This window comes from Rattus norvegicus, chromosome 14 (genome assembly GCF_021556685.1).
Source record: "Rattus norvegicus strain SHRSP/BbbUtx chromosome 14, alternate assembly SHRSP_T2T, whole genome shotgun sequence".
NCBI lineage: Eukaryota > Metazoa > Chordata > Mammalia > Rodentia > Muridae > Rattus > Rattus norvegicus.
Window position 1 is genome coordinate 92,383,559 of NC_141547.1, and position 16,679 is coordinate 92,400,237.

Here is a 16,679-nt window from a genome sequence, read left to right on the forward strand (position 1 = left end):
TACTTTAGCTCACCCTCCACAGATCAGTTATAGAGAAACACAGGAAATACAGATTAGTTTAGATTTATAACAAGACCTCCAGTGTCGACAAACCAAATTCAGCCTCCAGATAGTCTAAATATTTATTTAAGAAAATGTGAAAATTAGTAATGATTTTCAATCACACAGAATCTAGATTTGAGTCTCTGGACATTCTTATGAAGGCTCATGCAGGATAAATTAATGGATGTTGGTTGGCCCACCTGGATATAATTCAGGGCTGAATAAAAAGAAGACACCTCACAGAGCAATAGCTCTCCACACTGTTTCCCGACTGCAGGGGAAATGTGACCAACGTCAGGCTCCTGTTGCTATGCTTTCCCAAACATGGAAAACTGAAATATCTCTTTGAAGTGGAAGCTAAAACAAGCAATTCCTTAAGTTGCTTCTTGCCCTGCATTTTGTCATAGTACGGAGGCAAGCGACTCTCATGGGAAATAGTGTTGAGAAATACTCAAAACATTGAAGTTTCCCAGAATGTTGTGTTCCACTACAGAGTCAACACCGATGTTCCCCTTTTGATCCCAGATTGAGGACAATGACTATTCTTCCTTTCATGATAGTGGGAACCAAGAAAGAGAGGAGGAAGTTCCAATCGCTACCTTGGAGGGACATACAGGGTGTTATTTCTTCATATATAATAGCAGTTGGCTTTCTCATTGCCTTGGGGGAAAGTAGTATATCCTTCCAAATAATAATAAATAAGGAACCTATTCAACAGTGCATTGATGACCAATTGTGATTCATTTGCTGAAATCTTAATAAGGAATCTTTGCTTCTCCAAGCCGAAAACCACTCTCATGGGCTTGCTATACTGATGTGTCCAAAAACAAATAAAAGAAGGCCTGACATTTTGCTTTCTCACTATTACCCAGAAAACTATTAGAGTAGCCCTTAAACTATCAGACACCCATTAAACTAGCTCATGAACAGTGTCCCGGTACTGCTGGGTCCGAGTATAGAGAGGCCAACCCCATTGATGTCTCATAGCTGAATCTGTCACTTCACAGGTGCAGTTGGTTCTATGTGCAAACAAACCCATGAGTGTGTGCATGCGGCACTCTCAGGGCTTAAAACTGTACAACAGATAAATTGCACGTTTTCTCCCTGGTATGTTTAATAAATGAAACTTTTGTTCAGCTTGTAGAAGATTTTACTATAAGAGTTACTTAGATTTCTTCAGTGCTGCTGTGATTTTTGACATTACATCATTTTCTTCATAAGATTATGCTAATTTTACATTAATACAAAAGTAGATTGTTTGAATATGGTACTTTGTATTTTCAGATATTGGTTAAGCCTGCATTATTTGTAGAAGTTTTGGATGTACTTTTTCTGTCATGGGATGTTTAACTCTATTATTATCGCTGCAAAGGCTGCAAAGGCTTTGAGGTTTAAGAACAAATTACCATGTTGTTCCCCTCTCTTCCTCCTCATGAACTGCTGTGAGGGCTGTGTGCGTAAATAAATAAAATGTGTAATTAATTCAAACGCATTTGTGCTGGGGCATGGATTTCAGGCTAACTCTGCTAACAATTAAGGAACAGAGCATGACCAACTCTCATTGCTTATCAATGTAGTGTTAAATAAGATTATGACCACATTGGAATGAAAGAAACTCTCCCAGCATCATGGTCTCTTAGTCACATTGTAAACCATTGAATTATTTTAATGTTTACATAAAACCCACACAAATATTATTACTGAAAAATCTTATATATCTACCCTGTCAAAATATGTATGTCATTTTCTTGATTAAATAATCATGAGAGTATCCCCTTAAATAAGTGCCTTTTATCCAAAGAAAAGTGTTATTTTTCTCTTCTGGAGGAAGCAACATCTATTTATTAGTTAAATGTTTAAATTAAAATTTTTCTAATATAATTTTTGTAGATTTGTAGAATTTTTTGACTATTGATGTACTAATTGTTTTGATGTAAAAGCAAGATATGTAAAAGAAAACTCTTCTAAGATATTGTCATAGGAGACCATTGGAACTGGATAAACCATCAATGACTCTTGATTGGGGAAGCATATTTCTCTGACTTCCAGAATTCCTTTTCTGTTGTTCTTTGTATCAGGTTCAATTCCCCCCCCCTACTTTTGTTATCTATATTCAGTTCATGTGTAGGCAATCATTTGAGTGAGACTTTGTGGGTGTAGCTTCTGACATTCTTAGGGCATACAGTCACATAGTAAACTCTTCCTCTGACTCATCCAATGTTTCTGATGCCTCTTGCACAATGATCCCTGAATTGAGGTGCAGGGGGGTTATATTATAGAATTATAAGTGTATTTATTTTATTTCTGTACATAAGGATATAGTTTTGACAACAATTAATGAAATAATAAGGCACGATTTGAAAGAAGATCAAAGAAAAGTATGAGGTAGTGTTTGAAGAGGGGAAAAGGAAGGTGAGGATGATGTAACTATAATATAATATAAAACTGAAAGAAATATTTTTTTTTATTAACTTGAGTATTTCTTATATACATTTCGAGTGTTATTCCCTTTCCCGGTTTCTGGGCAAACATCCCCCTCCCCCCTCCCCTTCCTTATGGGTGTTCCCCTCCCAACCCTCCCACCATTGCCGCCCTCCCCCCATAGACTAGTTCACTGGGGGTTCAGTCTTAGCAGGACCCAGGGCTTCCCCTTCCACTGGTGCTCTTACTAGGATATTCATTGCTACCTATGGGGATATTTTTTTAATTATTACAAATTTCAGAAATTCATCATATTTTATAAACAGTAAACTCTACATGTGCAAACCTCCATGAATATCACAGAGCAATTGCCTGGGGCACAAACGCTGCATAGGAGAAGGCCAAAGATATGATCACTTCCAAATTCCTTAGGCTGGAACTTGACAGCAGCCAACAGATGTCTAATCCCATGGATTAATGTCATCATTCTTCACATTCGTATATTCTGAGCTTAATTTTATGTGTAAACATGGCTGGACCAGAATGTCCATATATTTAGTTAAATATATTTCTTTGAACCTACATCTGAATAAATTCAATTTAATCAGTAGTCAGAGTAGGGTACATTGCTATCCCAAGCATGTGTAGAAATCAGCCAGTTAGAGTAAAACTTTAATAGAATCAAGAAGTCCATTAGAAGGGAATTGCTCCTGCCTGTCTAGCTCATATTGGATGATGATTTCTCACATTTAAACCAGGGATTATGTCATTGCTTTTCTTGCTCCTCAGGCCTGTTGCTTTGGATGGGAATTTTAGATTGAGAAATCCTGTATCTCCATCTTAAAAACAAGAGATCTCTGCAATTCCCTACTTTCATGTTTATGTAAACTGTTTTCTCTAAGAAAGCTTTATCGGTAGGTGTAGACATATGTGTATGCATAAATGATACATGGGCAACAGAGAGATGATAGGTGAATGATGAATGATAAACATACATATAATCAGTGACATATAGATAAATAATTAATAATAGAATCAATAGGTGATAGACACACAGACTTTATAATAGATAGAAATTTTATAGATAATAGATAGATGCCAAATGATAGATAAATAGATGTTAGAGGCTAAATACATGTGGAAATCAGGTAGCAGGTCCTATTTATTCTGTATTTTTCTCTGGGTAACTCTGACATAGATTTTATTGTCTTAGAATAATACATAATTAGGCAAGCTTTGTCTTCTTGACTTGTCACCTATTTATGCTTTAATTACCAAACACAAAGAAATGTCTTGAATTATACATTACTATTTCATAAAATTGTTTTAAAATAAATATGCAAGGGATACACATATCAACAGATTGACTTTTTCTTTCCTCTTTTTTCATCTCTCTTCCTCCCTTCCACTCTCTGTCCTTCTTTTTCACCATTTCTCCTCTTGTCCTTCTCCTTCCCTCTTTCTCTTCCTCTTCCTCTCTCTCCATCCCTCACATTTCTTATTGAATTACCACTTTTGTAACTGTAGTGTAACACAGGTTTACTGTCATTATGTACAACACATACATAATAGAAACTTAAAAGAAAAAGGAGACACTCAACTGAAGTGGAAACGTAGGGTTTCTTTGGAAAGTCAGTTGCGTCACATGGTGTTTTATTGGAGCAGACACGTGAAGGAGGGTTTTCCTGAAGCAGACACAGGACACAGGTGAAAGGATGTTTTGCTAAAGCAAACACATGAAAAGACACAGGATGTTACGAAGGACCCAACAGAAGGTGGGCAATGCTGGAAGGTATTGGTATGCCTTGTCATTCCTCAATGACCATCATTTATCATCACTTCATAAAAAACAAAACAAAGCAAAACAACCCCCCCAAAAGAAACCAAAATACAAAAATCAAAAACTTCTGGTGGCGTTCTGGCCCCTTCTTGCTGCTTCTGCAGACTTGGGGCAATTGGCAGAGTGAGGCCCACTGATACAAACTCACATGGAGTTTTGCTAAGATAGACTCATGTGGTGTTTTACTAAGGTAAGACGTGGAGAGGTCTTGCTTGCAGGGAGTGTACATAGGACTTAACTGACAGTGATGGCAGACTCACATAGGTAGCTTTGTAACAGTTTCATGGTCTTGTGTCTTCACCTTCACTGCTCTTCACTGTGTGAAGTGAACTTAGAACATTCCTGCTGGTTCTGGTTGCTCCTGCTGACACTTACTAATTTATCAGAGGTCTACCTGTTTCTTCTGAGTTCTACCACCACTGCTGATTCATGTTTGCTATCCAGACATTACTGAACTGGACTCCTGGCATTCTGACAATTAAACATTAAAATCGTTCCAGAGAACTATGTCTAAACAGGTCCACTTCCCCATATCCTAATAACCTTTCTTTTTCACTACCTCCGGTGGATCGAGGGTTAGAAGAAAGGTCAAAATATTTACGAACTCTTATTAAAAGTCTACTCTCAACACTATATTTATGCTTGCAAATAACTGCTTTTCTGAAAATATAAGAGTAACAGTTTAGCGAGAAATAGTATATCTGACACTAGAGTAGAGTAACTGGCATTTATTTTTGGATACATCATGTTTCAACCAAGCGAAACTCAGTGGGAAAAGTACTATGTAGACTCCAGAATATCTAAACTATAAAAGCAATAAATGTGGATGTTAGTGAAGATATACAGCAGTAGGCATTTCTATCTCAAAACAGGAGTAAGGACAGCTACCTTAGGAAGTCATATTCCACTGTTCGTGAAAGTCACCTATATAAAGACCCTGCAAAACAAAACAAGTGGCGGAAAGGAGAGGCATATATACACCAAGGCACAAGGGCAATTTCCTGTAGCAGCATTATTTGTTAGAGTACAAATCAAATGACAATCACCTACCATAGATGGAATAAGAAAGTTGATGCAATTTCATGCCATTTAGCAATTTAAACGTGTTGAAAGTATGAGGCCGAAAGATGGATCCATGGTTAAGTGTGCAGTCTGTTCCCCAACGGATCCAAATTTTGTTTCCAGAACTTCTGTCAGGTTACTGTAGCTTCGGTTTCGGAGGCTTTAATGCATTTGGCCAGTTAGGGAACCCACACATATACACATAATTAAGAGGAAGAGAAATGGGGATGGGATAGGGGCTTGTGCAGGAGAAACTGGGAGTGGTAAAATATTTGAAATGTAAATAAATAAAATAACCAATAAAATTAAATGTAATAAAATAATAAAAATTAAATGTCCCAAACAAAACAAAATAAAATAACATTTGATTTTAAAATAGCAAAAGGTAAAATGCATTATATAGTCTGTTGCTATGATAAAACACTTTAACAAAGGTAAATTATAAAAGAAATCATATATTTAGACCTACAGTTCCAGATATTTAGAGTCTGTTGTGGTGGAGTGACGCTATGGCAACAGAAGAGATTTCACATCCTAAACTATGGTAGATATCACACGGGGAAAGATTCAAGACTTTTGGAACTAAATCTCTTGGGCATATACCCAAAAGATGCCCCAACATATAACAAAGACACATGCTCCACTATGTCCATAGCAGTCTTATTTATAATAGCCAGAAGCTGGAAAGAACCCAGATGCCCTTCAACAGAGGAATGGATACAGAAAATGTGGTAGAGCTACACAATGGAATATTACCTAGCTATCAAAAACAATGACCCTATGAAATTCGTAGGCAAATGGTTGGAACTGGAAAATATCATCCTGAGTGAGGTAACCCAACACAGAAAAACACACATGGGATGCACTCATTGATAAGTGGCTATTAGCCCAAATGCTTGAATTACCCTAGATGCCTAGAACAAATGAAACTCAAGACAGATGATCAAAATGTGAATGCTTCACTCCTTCTTTAAAAGGGGAACAAGAATACCCTTGGCCGGGAATAGAGAGGCAAAGATTAAAACAGACACAGAAGGAACACCAATTCAGAGCCTGCGCCACATGTGGCCCATACATATACAGCCACCCGATTAGACAAGATGGATGAAGCAAAGAAGTGCAGGCCGACAGGAGCCGGATGTAGATCGCTCCTGAGAGACACAGCCAGAATACAGCAAATACAGAGGCGAATGCCAGCAGCAAACCACTGAACTGAGAACAGGACCCCCATTGAAGGAATCAGAGAAAGAACTGGAAGAGCTTGAAGGGGCTCGAGACCCCATATAAACAACAATGCCAAGCAACCAGAGCTTCCAGGGACTAAGCCACTACCCAAAGACTATACATGGACTGACACTGGGCTCCAACCTCATAGGTAGCAATGAATAGCCTAGTAAGATCACCAGTGTAAGGGGAAGCCCTGGGTCCTGCTAAGACTGAACCTCCAGTGAACTAGATTGTTGGGGGAGGGCGGCAATGGGGGGAGGATGGGGAGGGGAACACCCATAAAGAAGGGGAGGGGGAGGCACTAGGGGGATGTTTGCCCGGAAACCGGGAAAGGGAATAACACTCGAAATGTAAATAAGAAATACTCAAGTTAATAAAAAAAAATCAAAGAATACGATACTCCCTAATTTTCCCAATCTGAGGATCATGTATGGAAATGTATGAGCCTATAACCATTTTCATTCAGTAACTAGTCACATGCCTCATAATAGAGAATACAAATTTATTGTTTATATAAACAGCTATTAAATAGAGAAAACACATACATTTTAAAAGTTGAGTTTGGCTATATTCTGACAAGAGAAATAGAGATATGACTTGAAAGGCACAAAAGAGGATTCTGGACACTGGGAGATAATTTCATCAGTGAAGTATTTGTCATACAAGCATGAAAATCTGACGTTGGTCCAGGAGCCCATGTAGAAAGTTGCTTTTGGGCGGGGGAGTACCTAACATTTACCCTTCCTCCTTTGACTTTATTGGGATTATTTACAGAGCATCAATAAGAGTTATTAGCAGAAATGTGAGTGACCTTAAAGATGTTGCCATGGTCAGTCTTCATGGAGCATCTGTAATGGTATCCACAAAGCAGCATAGATGGAGTTCATTCCCATCAGTCCATATAATGATTCCCCTCCCCGAGGCTCAAAATTCTGTGCAATTAAGGAAGAATCACACGAAACTAGATTAGAAGAGTAACTGGATACTCAAATGAGTGTAAAATGACACTCTACCTACTCACTCTATGAAGAAATATCAATAGTCAGTAAGTCCATCTATGGTGATCTTTTGAAAACTAGCACAGCTGATGTTATAAAGGTGATAGTTTTTCTCCTTAGAAGATAGTACATCTAATAGCTTGGAATCCAAGAGATGGAAAAGTAGACACAGCCAGATAACTGGGACTCTCTAGCCAGCTAGCCTAGACTGCTTTATAAAGTTCAGACAAAGACCTTTTATCACAAAAATATAGGTGCATGTCAACCCCACAGGTTGTCTTCTGGCCTCTTTGGACATATGTAAATGTACACATGAAAAATACTCCCGAAGATGTTTCTATCAATTTAATCAATGCAAGGAGAAATCTGAAATCTAGAAACAGTTCATTCTAGACCTAAGGTATGGTACTAGCTGTAACAGCCTATTTCAGTGAAAAGGCAGACAACGCACATACGCTGGAAGTCTCAGCAATCTTTCCTGGAGCCTTCTTCCCAGGGTTCCAGTGGTAGCCAGCCTCCTTTTTTCTGTAGAGACAAGTTTAAGCCTCACTTCTGCAGAGAATAGAATTGAATAGAATTCTTATCAGACTGTACTTTCTAGACACTTGCTTTAATTTTGAGGCATCTTTGTCTAAGTCTTTTGAAAAATCCCCTATCACCCTTTATCAATTGGGATAGTAATTCTAGGTTTAAAATTATATTCGTTCAGAATTTTCAAGGAATAATCACAGTCTAAGTCTCCTACTTTATATATTTGCATGCATTCTCTCTTTTGCCCGTTTCTTCTCTCTCTCTCTCTCTCTCTCTCTCTCTCTCTCTCTCTCTCTGTATGTATGTATGTATGTATGTATGTATGTATGTATCTATCTATCTATCTATCTATCTATCTATCTATCTATCTATCTATCTATCTATCCTGCTTTCTACTTTTCTCTCTTTTTGTCTCCTGTCTTTCTGTCTCTCTCTTTCTCTTTATGCCTCTCTCTCCCCCATCTCTCCCCCGCTCTCATTCACACACACACACACACACACACACACACAAACACACACATACACACACACACACACACACACACACACACACACACCCCTTGGAAAATCTTGACCAATACAACACTCCTATCCAAACCTTCTTTTACTAAGATACTACATGGTCATTTTTTGAGCTGTGAAAAATAATAAGCCAACTTTTGTAACCAGAAAGCTTTTCTTGCTCATACTTGTACCCAGAAACTATAATATAAATCTTGATATACAACCAGAAGTTTCTTGAACACAATATAAAGAAACATTTATTTTGAATAGGTGTTGCCTTTGCCCTATTCTGCCCTCTTTCCCTTCTCTCCTCTCTTTGTTAATCGTTCTGGATAATTGAGGTGGCTGTATCTGGGGACTTGCATGAGACCAAAATTCCCTAAGACAATTTTATCATGTTTCTGTTTCACAATTATAGGTAAAATTTAAAATAATAACTCATCATGTGGTCAGTTATTTTCTTTCTGAGAAATCTGATTATCCTAAATCTCTTGTTGCCAGACCACATTATGTCCAGATAGACTTGTGCAGAACAAAAAAGGTCCTTGGTGGCCTTTTTTGGCTCATTTCTTCCCTTTCTTGCTTGTAATTTTCAAGAATATGTATAAAATATGCTGGGAATCCAAATGCCCTGAGATAAGTTGGCTGGAACATGCTGCCTTCTGTTCTTGTTCCATCCAAAGCACAAGTTCCTGCAATTCATCACCCTGAAGCTCAAATGTCTTCTAATGTATAAAATCCAGACCAGAATACTTCTAAATTCTAGCAGCTGTAGTATGACCCAGCTCAAGACACCATCTACCCATAGATAAGATGCTGAGCCTTGACGGACTGATTAGTCATGAATCTTGCTCTTTTTCTGACTTTTACTGAAATCATTGAATAACAAAATCATTGTCTTTAACCTGTTGTGTGAAGAATCTGCATTTATAGATTCATGTGTGAGGTACAAATTACAAACTGAAGATTGCTGCATGGCAGGCCTACTTCACAACCAGAAAGACTAATTGTATTGAAGCCAGTCATCATTAGTCTCCCTCTGAGTTATATGACAGCAAAGCCTTAGGAACTGTGGGACGCACTCAACAAAGCGTTTCACATCAAGGAAGAAAGTGTTTCCCACAATTCTTTCAAATAATTCCACTGCTTTGAAACTCTGATTGCTTCCTGGAGTGTTTCAGGAATGTCCTAAGTTTACTATCTTGCTTATGCAAGCCCAAGCACTATACCTAAAATTTTGCACACCAAACCACAGAATTCTAAGAAAATATACTGACTTATCTAAATCACTCCTCACACAATTTTACATTGTCCTAATCCTCTTAGAATATCTACCTCCAGTCTGCTAGTTCTCAGCACTTTGAATGACTATTTTCAGGGTCAGTTCCTATTTTGGAAGGCATTATACTTACCTTGGGTAGGAATTTAAATATAACCACGAAAATTAAGATAGTGGTAGAAGTTTGTAACTAGGGTCTTTGCCTTAAAAAATAGAGTGGGAATAATATACAGAGTGCTTGTTCTGATGAAAAGTGGTATCTTGATTTCACAGACTCTTTGGTGACTAGGTGTTCTCATTTGGATAGCAAATAAGAACCAAATGTCCCTTCCATAATCTCATAGTTTACAACTGCCTCTTTCAATAATAACAAAACCAATTCTCAAGCCCTGTGTTTATACTTGGCTCTTACACTTGACAGAATGAAGACTTCTTTTACAAGATGTCATGCAATATTCTGAATTATCAATGTGCGTGATCAGATACCCCAAATTTTTAAATTTTTCAGTACCTTGGGAATGTAGACCATTGGAAGCAGAGGGATGGTTGGGTCTACCTTCTCAGCATTTATGGATGCTATGTGGTACAGTCGCTAGCTCTTATCTAATCATGGGCCACTCCTGACTCTTACCTCTATTGTGTACTACTGTGGCTGGAGATCATATTTAAATATGGGATCTCTCAATGAAAGAATGCCCTAACAGTCTCTTTCCTTTGACTTCTTTTAGTTTGGCTAACAAACTAGTTAGAGATTTGATAAAATGGCTTACAGTGTGCTATGTATGGAAATTTGGGAAAACAAAGGAAACATTTTTGTAGTCATCAATAGGAGGAGAAAATACCAAGGGCTATAAGATCAAGACTAATCCAACTAGACACAATAATCAGGTTCATATCAAGCTGAGAAAATGGCAAAGAATAGTTTGGTGCAGGGAAAGCTAAATAAAGTGACAAAGAGAGAAGTAAATGGGAGGGCCATCATGGAAATCAAATGTAGATTTCTATAGAAACCTGACTTATTTTATGTTTTTCTCTATTCTTCTTATGATCCTGCTTAGATAAACGCAACCCAAGAAGAAAGAATTAAGAAATCTGTTGCTGTACTTATACTTTAGCAGTGAGACACAGACCTGGGTGCAAAAGAGGAATAAATAAGAAAGACCAATGCGATTGATCCAGTTACTTAGTAGCATTGGGACCAGTTGCTACTTTTCCATCTTTACTCAGGACCTTTTATGTTTGCATATCATTATTTCTCAAAATGAGAAGATGACATGCATTTTTGATACAGTTACAGTATATTGTGTTTCCAGGAAGCTTGTAGGAGAAAACCAAATGTTCAGGGTGTACTTGTCTTTGCCTGATTGCATAGATGAGAAAGATATAATTGTGACACTTCTCATCCTAGTTCAAAATGTAATGATAGCCATGTTTCAACCTCTCTCTGCTTGCCCTAGTCTCTTGCATTTCCTCTTGCATTTCTTTAGATTTCTAATTATATAGATATTGGCCTAGTGTCATCCTTCACTTACATTGAAGATTGAAAATTTGAAGTTTTTCTTTTTCTTCTACTTAGAAGTAGTCATGTTTTTCTTTTTAGCATTATTGTGTCTTTATACCTTTATTTATATATACCCTATCTACCCACCAAATGTATTTTTTCCTTGTTGTATCACCTTGTTAATTCCAGGCCATACTTAAATCACAGGCCCTTAATGATATCACCTCCAACTGATGGAAGTTGTCACTTTATTGCAGGAATAAATTATTGATTCTATATACCTAAAAGATAAAAGAATGTGGATAAAGAATATAAGTTCTTGTTGCATCATATTATTTGCTATTTTATATGTTTGGGGCCATTTTTTCATTAGCCCATCAATTTTATAAGTCCACAACTCTTTATTTTTATCAGAGACGGGTAGACCAGATAGCTGCACCATTCATTTATCAGTTAATGTGTTTACCAACTTTGTGTCATTTGTAACAGCATCTATGTGCTTAGTCTGTTTTCCTGACCTCAGGGATAGGCAGTGAGACTTTGGGTATAAAATCTTGGTAGTGCAATGTTGATTATGCAAGTGAAATGAATTCTCTGGTAGAGCTCATTTCTGTTCTAAGTCTCTTTACGCAGGAAACAGTGTAAGTCATGCATATTTTACGTTACCTTAAAGTATAATGTAAATCATGCCCGAAGAATGGTGTAGTCTTTGGATAGAGTTTTTGTTTGTTTGTTTTGGAGGGATTAGTCTCTGTCTTTTATTTATGTTTTATTAATTATCTTGTTTACATTTCAAATATTATCTCCATTCTTGGTCTCCCCTCTGAAAACCCCCATTTCCCATTCCCTTTCCCCTTTGATTCTAAGAGGGTACTCCCCAGACCAACTACCCTCTTCCTCCTTACTCTTCTAGCATCACCCTTTGCTGGGGTAATGATGCTCCACAGGACCAAGAGTCTCCCCTCCTATTAGTGCCAAATAAGGCAGTCCTCTGATACATTTGTATCAGGAACAGTAGACCCATTCCTGTATACTCTAGCTGACAGTTTAGTCCTGAAAGCTTTGTGGGGTATGGTTAATTGCTATTGTTCTTCCAATGTGGTTGCAATTCCCTTCAGCTCCTTCAGTTCTTCTCCTAACTCTTCCATTGGGGTCCCTAGGCTCAGTGCAATGGTTGGCTGTAAGTATCTGCATCTGTCTTAGTCAGATGCTAGCAGAGCCTCTCAGAGGACAGCTATACCAGCAAGCATTTCTTGGCATTAGAAATAGTGTTGGGGTTTGACATCTGTGGATGGGATGGATCTATGTGTGGAAGTTTCTAGATGGCCTTTCCTTCAGCCTCTGCTCCAAATTTTGTTCCTGTGTTTCCTTTAGGAAGAGATATTTCTGGTTAAAATTTTTGAGATGGGACTCTCTTCTCTGCCCTGTTCCAGGGATAGCCGCATCTTCCCGTGCAGTGCCAGCCTAGCCTCATAGACAAGATGGTGAAGGTCAATGTGAATGGATTTGGCCGTATTGGGCACCTGGTTAACAGGGTTGCTTTCTCTTCTGCATCTGGCAAAGTGGAGATTGTTGCCATCAATGACCCCTTCATTGACCTCCACTACATGGTCTACATGTTCCAGTATGGCTCTACCCATGGCAAGTTCAACAGCACAGTCAAGGCTGAGAATGGGAAGCTTGTCATCAACGGGAAGTCCATCACCATTTTCCAGGAGTGAGATCCCGCTAACATCAAATGGGGTGACGCTGGTGCTGAGTATGTCGTGGAGTCTACTGGCATCTTCACCACCATAGAGAAGGCTGGGGCTCATTTGAAGGGTGGGGCCAAAAGGATCATCATCTCCACCCCTTTAGCCAATGCTCCCATGTTTGTGATGGGTGTGAACCACGAGAAATATGACAACTCCCTCAAAATTGTCAGCACTGCATCCTGCACCACTAACTGTTTAGACTCCCTGGCCAAGGTCATCCATGACAACTTTGGCATCATGGAAGGGCTCATGACCACAGTCCATGCCATCACTGCCACTCAGAAAACTGTGGATGGCCCCTCTGGAAAGCTGTGGTGTGGTGGCCATGGGGCAGCCCAGAACATCATCCCTTCATCCACTGGTGCTGCCAAAGCTGTGGGCAAGGTCATCCCAGAGCTGAACGGGAAACTCACTGGCATGGCCTTCCGTGGTCCTACCCCTAATGTATCCGTTGTGGATCTGACATGCCGCCTGAAGAAACCTGCCAAGTATGATGACATCAAGAAGGTGGTGAAGCGGGGCTGGGGATTTAGCTCAGTGGTAGAGCGCTTACCTAGGAAGCGCAAGGCCCTGGGTTCAGTCCCCAGCTCCGAAAAAAGAACCAAAAAAAAAAAAAAAAGAAGGTGGTGAAGCAGGCATCCTGGGCTACACTGAGGACCAGGGTGTCTCCTGCGACTTCATGAGCAACTCCTACTCTGCCACATTTGATGCTGGGGCTGGCATTGTTCTCAATGACAATTTTGTAAAGCTCATTTCCTGGTATGAAAATGAATATGGCTACAGAAACAGGGTGGTGGCCTACATGACCTCCAAGGAGTAAGAAACCCTGGACCACCCACCCCAGCCCAGCAAGAATAATGAGAGCAAGAGAGAGGCCCTCAGATTTTGAGGAGTCGCCATCCCAGCTCGGCTCCCAACAGTGAGCATCTCCCAAACAATTCCATCCCAGACCCCATAATAACAGGAGGGGCCTAGGGAACCCTCCCTTCTCTCTTCAATACCATCAATAAAGTTCGCTGCACCCACCTCAAAAAAAATTTTTTTTTTTGAGATGGGTAGATGGCCCGATTCTTCAACTGATAGCTTTGGCTATCTATGGGAGGTGATCATTTCAGGTTCTATCTCTCCACTGTTAGGTATTACTGCTAATGTCATCCCTTTGGGTCCTAGGAGCCTCTTGTATCCCCGGCATCTTGGACTTTCTAGTAGTTTCCTCCGTTCCCCACCCACACTGATACATCTGCTCTCTGAACTTCTCTCTTATCTTTTCCCATACCTGATCATGACCCCCTTTTCCTTCCTCCTTCACTCTTTGGGGTATCCACTGTGACTGTACACAAATACAAACTTAGTTATATATATATATAAATATATATATATATATATATAAATAGAGAAATAGATAGATATAGATATAGATATAGATATAGATATATAGCTTATTGTTTCTTAACTGGGGCATTGATCATGACATAGGAGTTTACATTTTCTTGTAAATACATAATGGGAGTGCCAGTGAAATACAAACATTAAAACATTATTTTCAGCACATCTAAGTATGAATACTAAGTATTACCCACTAATGCTTCTTTTTATTAGATGTTTTATTTATTTCAAATGTTATCCCCTTTCCTGCTTTCCCCTCTGAAAACCCCCTATCCCATCCCTCCCCTTGTGTCTGTGAGGGTGCTCCCCTGCTCACTCACCTCCTCCCAACTCCCTGCCCTCGCATGCCTCTACACTGGAGCATCAAGCCTTCAGAGGACCAAGGGCCCTACTGGAGGAATTAGAGAAAAGACTGGAGGAGCTGAAGGGGTTTGCAACACCATAGGAAGAAGAACAATATCAACCAACCAGACCCGGAGAAATCTCAGGGACTAAACCACCAACCAAAGAGTACACATAGAGCAAACCATGGCTCCAGCCTCATATGTACCACTAATGCTTCTTGGTTGAATGCAGTACAGAACAAATCAGTTACTCAACTTGAGGATATGAACAGCACTGCGACTTTTCAAAAAGACCTATCTTTTCAAAAGATAGGTATCGTTGTATGTTTGCTTTTGTTTTTGTTTTCTGGAGTCTTTCCCTTTTACTCTCTTTTAGTTTGGGTTTTGAAATCTAGCATCTTAGGTATAAAGGAGATGATAATTAATGCATTCTAAAAATGATTTTGCGTATGGATTAGTGACGACTGCTAACTACTAATGATATACATCTCAGTAAAAAGAGTTCTCGCTTCTAATTTCCCATATACATTATTTATCTATATCATTATTGTGTATATGAGTCATTTATAGTTTGTTTTCCTATTGATAAATAGCAGATAGAGAAAATTCAGTGTGCAATGTAGTAATAATTTTCTTTCTCAAAAGACCTCCAAAAGTTTTTTCTTTTAAAAAACACAATAATTATTGGTTTACAGATTTCAAGAAAAATGACTATTATGAACCAATTTTATATTCTCTCTTGGAAAGAGGATGAGGTTCTTAAATTCACGGAGTTCCTGAAAGTACCAATATTTACACAGGACCCCTCCCCCATGCTGGAAGATTATGGAGTCAGTAACCTCACATCAGCACATCAAGATACACATGGAGATACTTCAGCCAGCCAAGCTGTCAGGAAAATGTTTTTCTACCTCTATAAACGGCAGTGTGTTGTTCAGAGAGTGGCAAAGCAGCCTCCATGAGTCACCACCCATGCTAGTGTGGACATTTTCATGCTTCACCTGTCTTTGAATCATCCATGTTGCAATAACAAACTCTGATAACTTCACTAGTCTCCTGATGTGGACTTGGGTATAGTAATTGCTTTGACATTGATCTATCATTGGTTTCATATCTGAATCGAGTAGCTATTTGTTTGTATCATGTTCTGGAAAATTTTTCACATAATGATTAAAATTATTTAGAATATGTCATATATTTTCTTATACTATTTACTTAACTGGTAACAATTTCAGATATTTACCTTTCATAGAACATTCTGGATATCCCCTGGCTTTCTTCCATTCAACACTAGGTTTCTTTCTAAAAATAAAATCTTTCATTTTCTTTGTCTCTACCACTCAACATATCTTCTGAAGATGTTATGGCTTCCTTCCTCTGAATCTTGCATGATACCTTTGAGTAAGATGAAAGCTAGTCCTCAGGGAGGGAATATCAGTTCAGGGGCCTCTCTAGGTCCCTTTATTTACCTATGGATTTCATGATTTCATTTCTTTATGTAGGTGTATAGTATCTACAAAACTACGGCATCTATGAAACACAAAAACAACACGGGATGATAACACTGACTAAGGACACAGTGATATGTATATTCTGGTAAAAACAAATAAATCTTAAACTGGACTTATGATATGCTCATAAAGAGAAAAATATACCTGGTACTTGAAACCTAACCGATAACCTATGGCCAGGAAAGTTCTGTGTCTGGAAGGAGAACTCACATATTAGTGTATTCCTTATCCATCATCAAGAAAATTTCTATTATGACAGTCAATGGAAGCCATGATAGA

General features: G+C 38.7%; 1 pseudogene; it reads left to right on the plus strand.

Moving 5' to 3' along the window:
* Nucleotides 1–12,886: 12,886 nt before the first annotated feature.
* Nucleotides 12,887–13,979, plus strand: Gapdh-ps102 (Glyceraldehyde-3-phosphate dehydrogenase, pseudogene 102; annotated as a pseudogene).
* The last annotated feature ends 2,700 nt before the right edge of the window (nucleotides 13,980–16,679 follow it).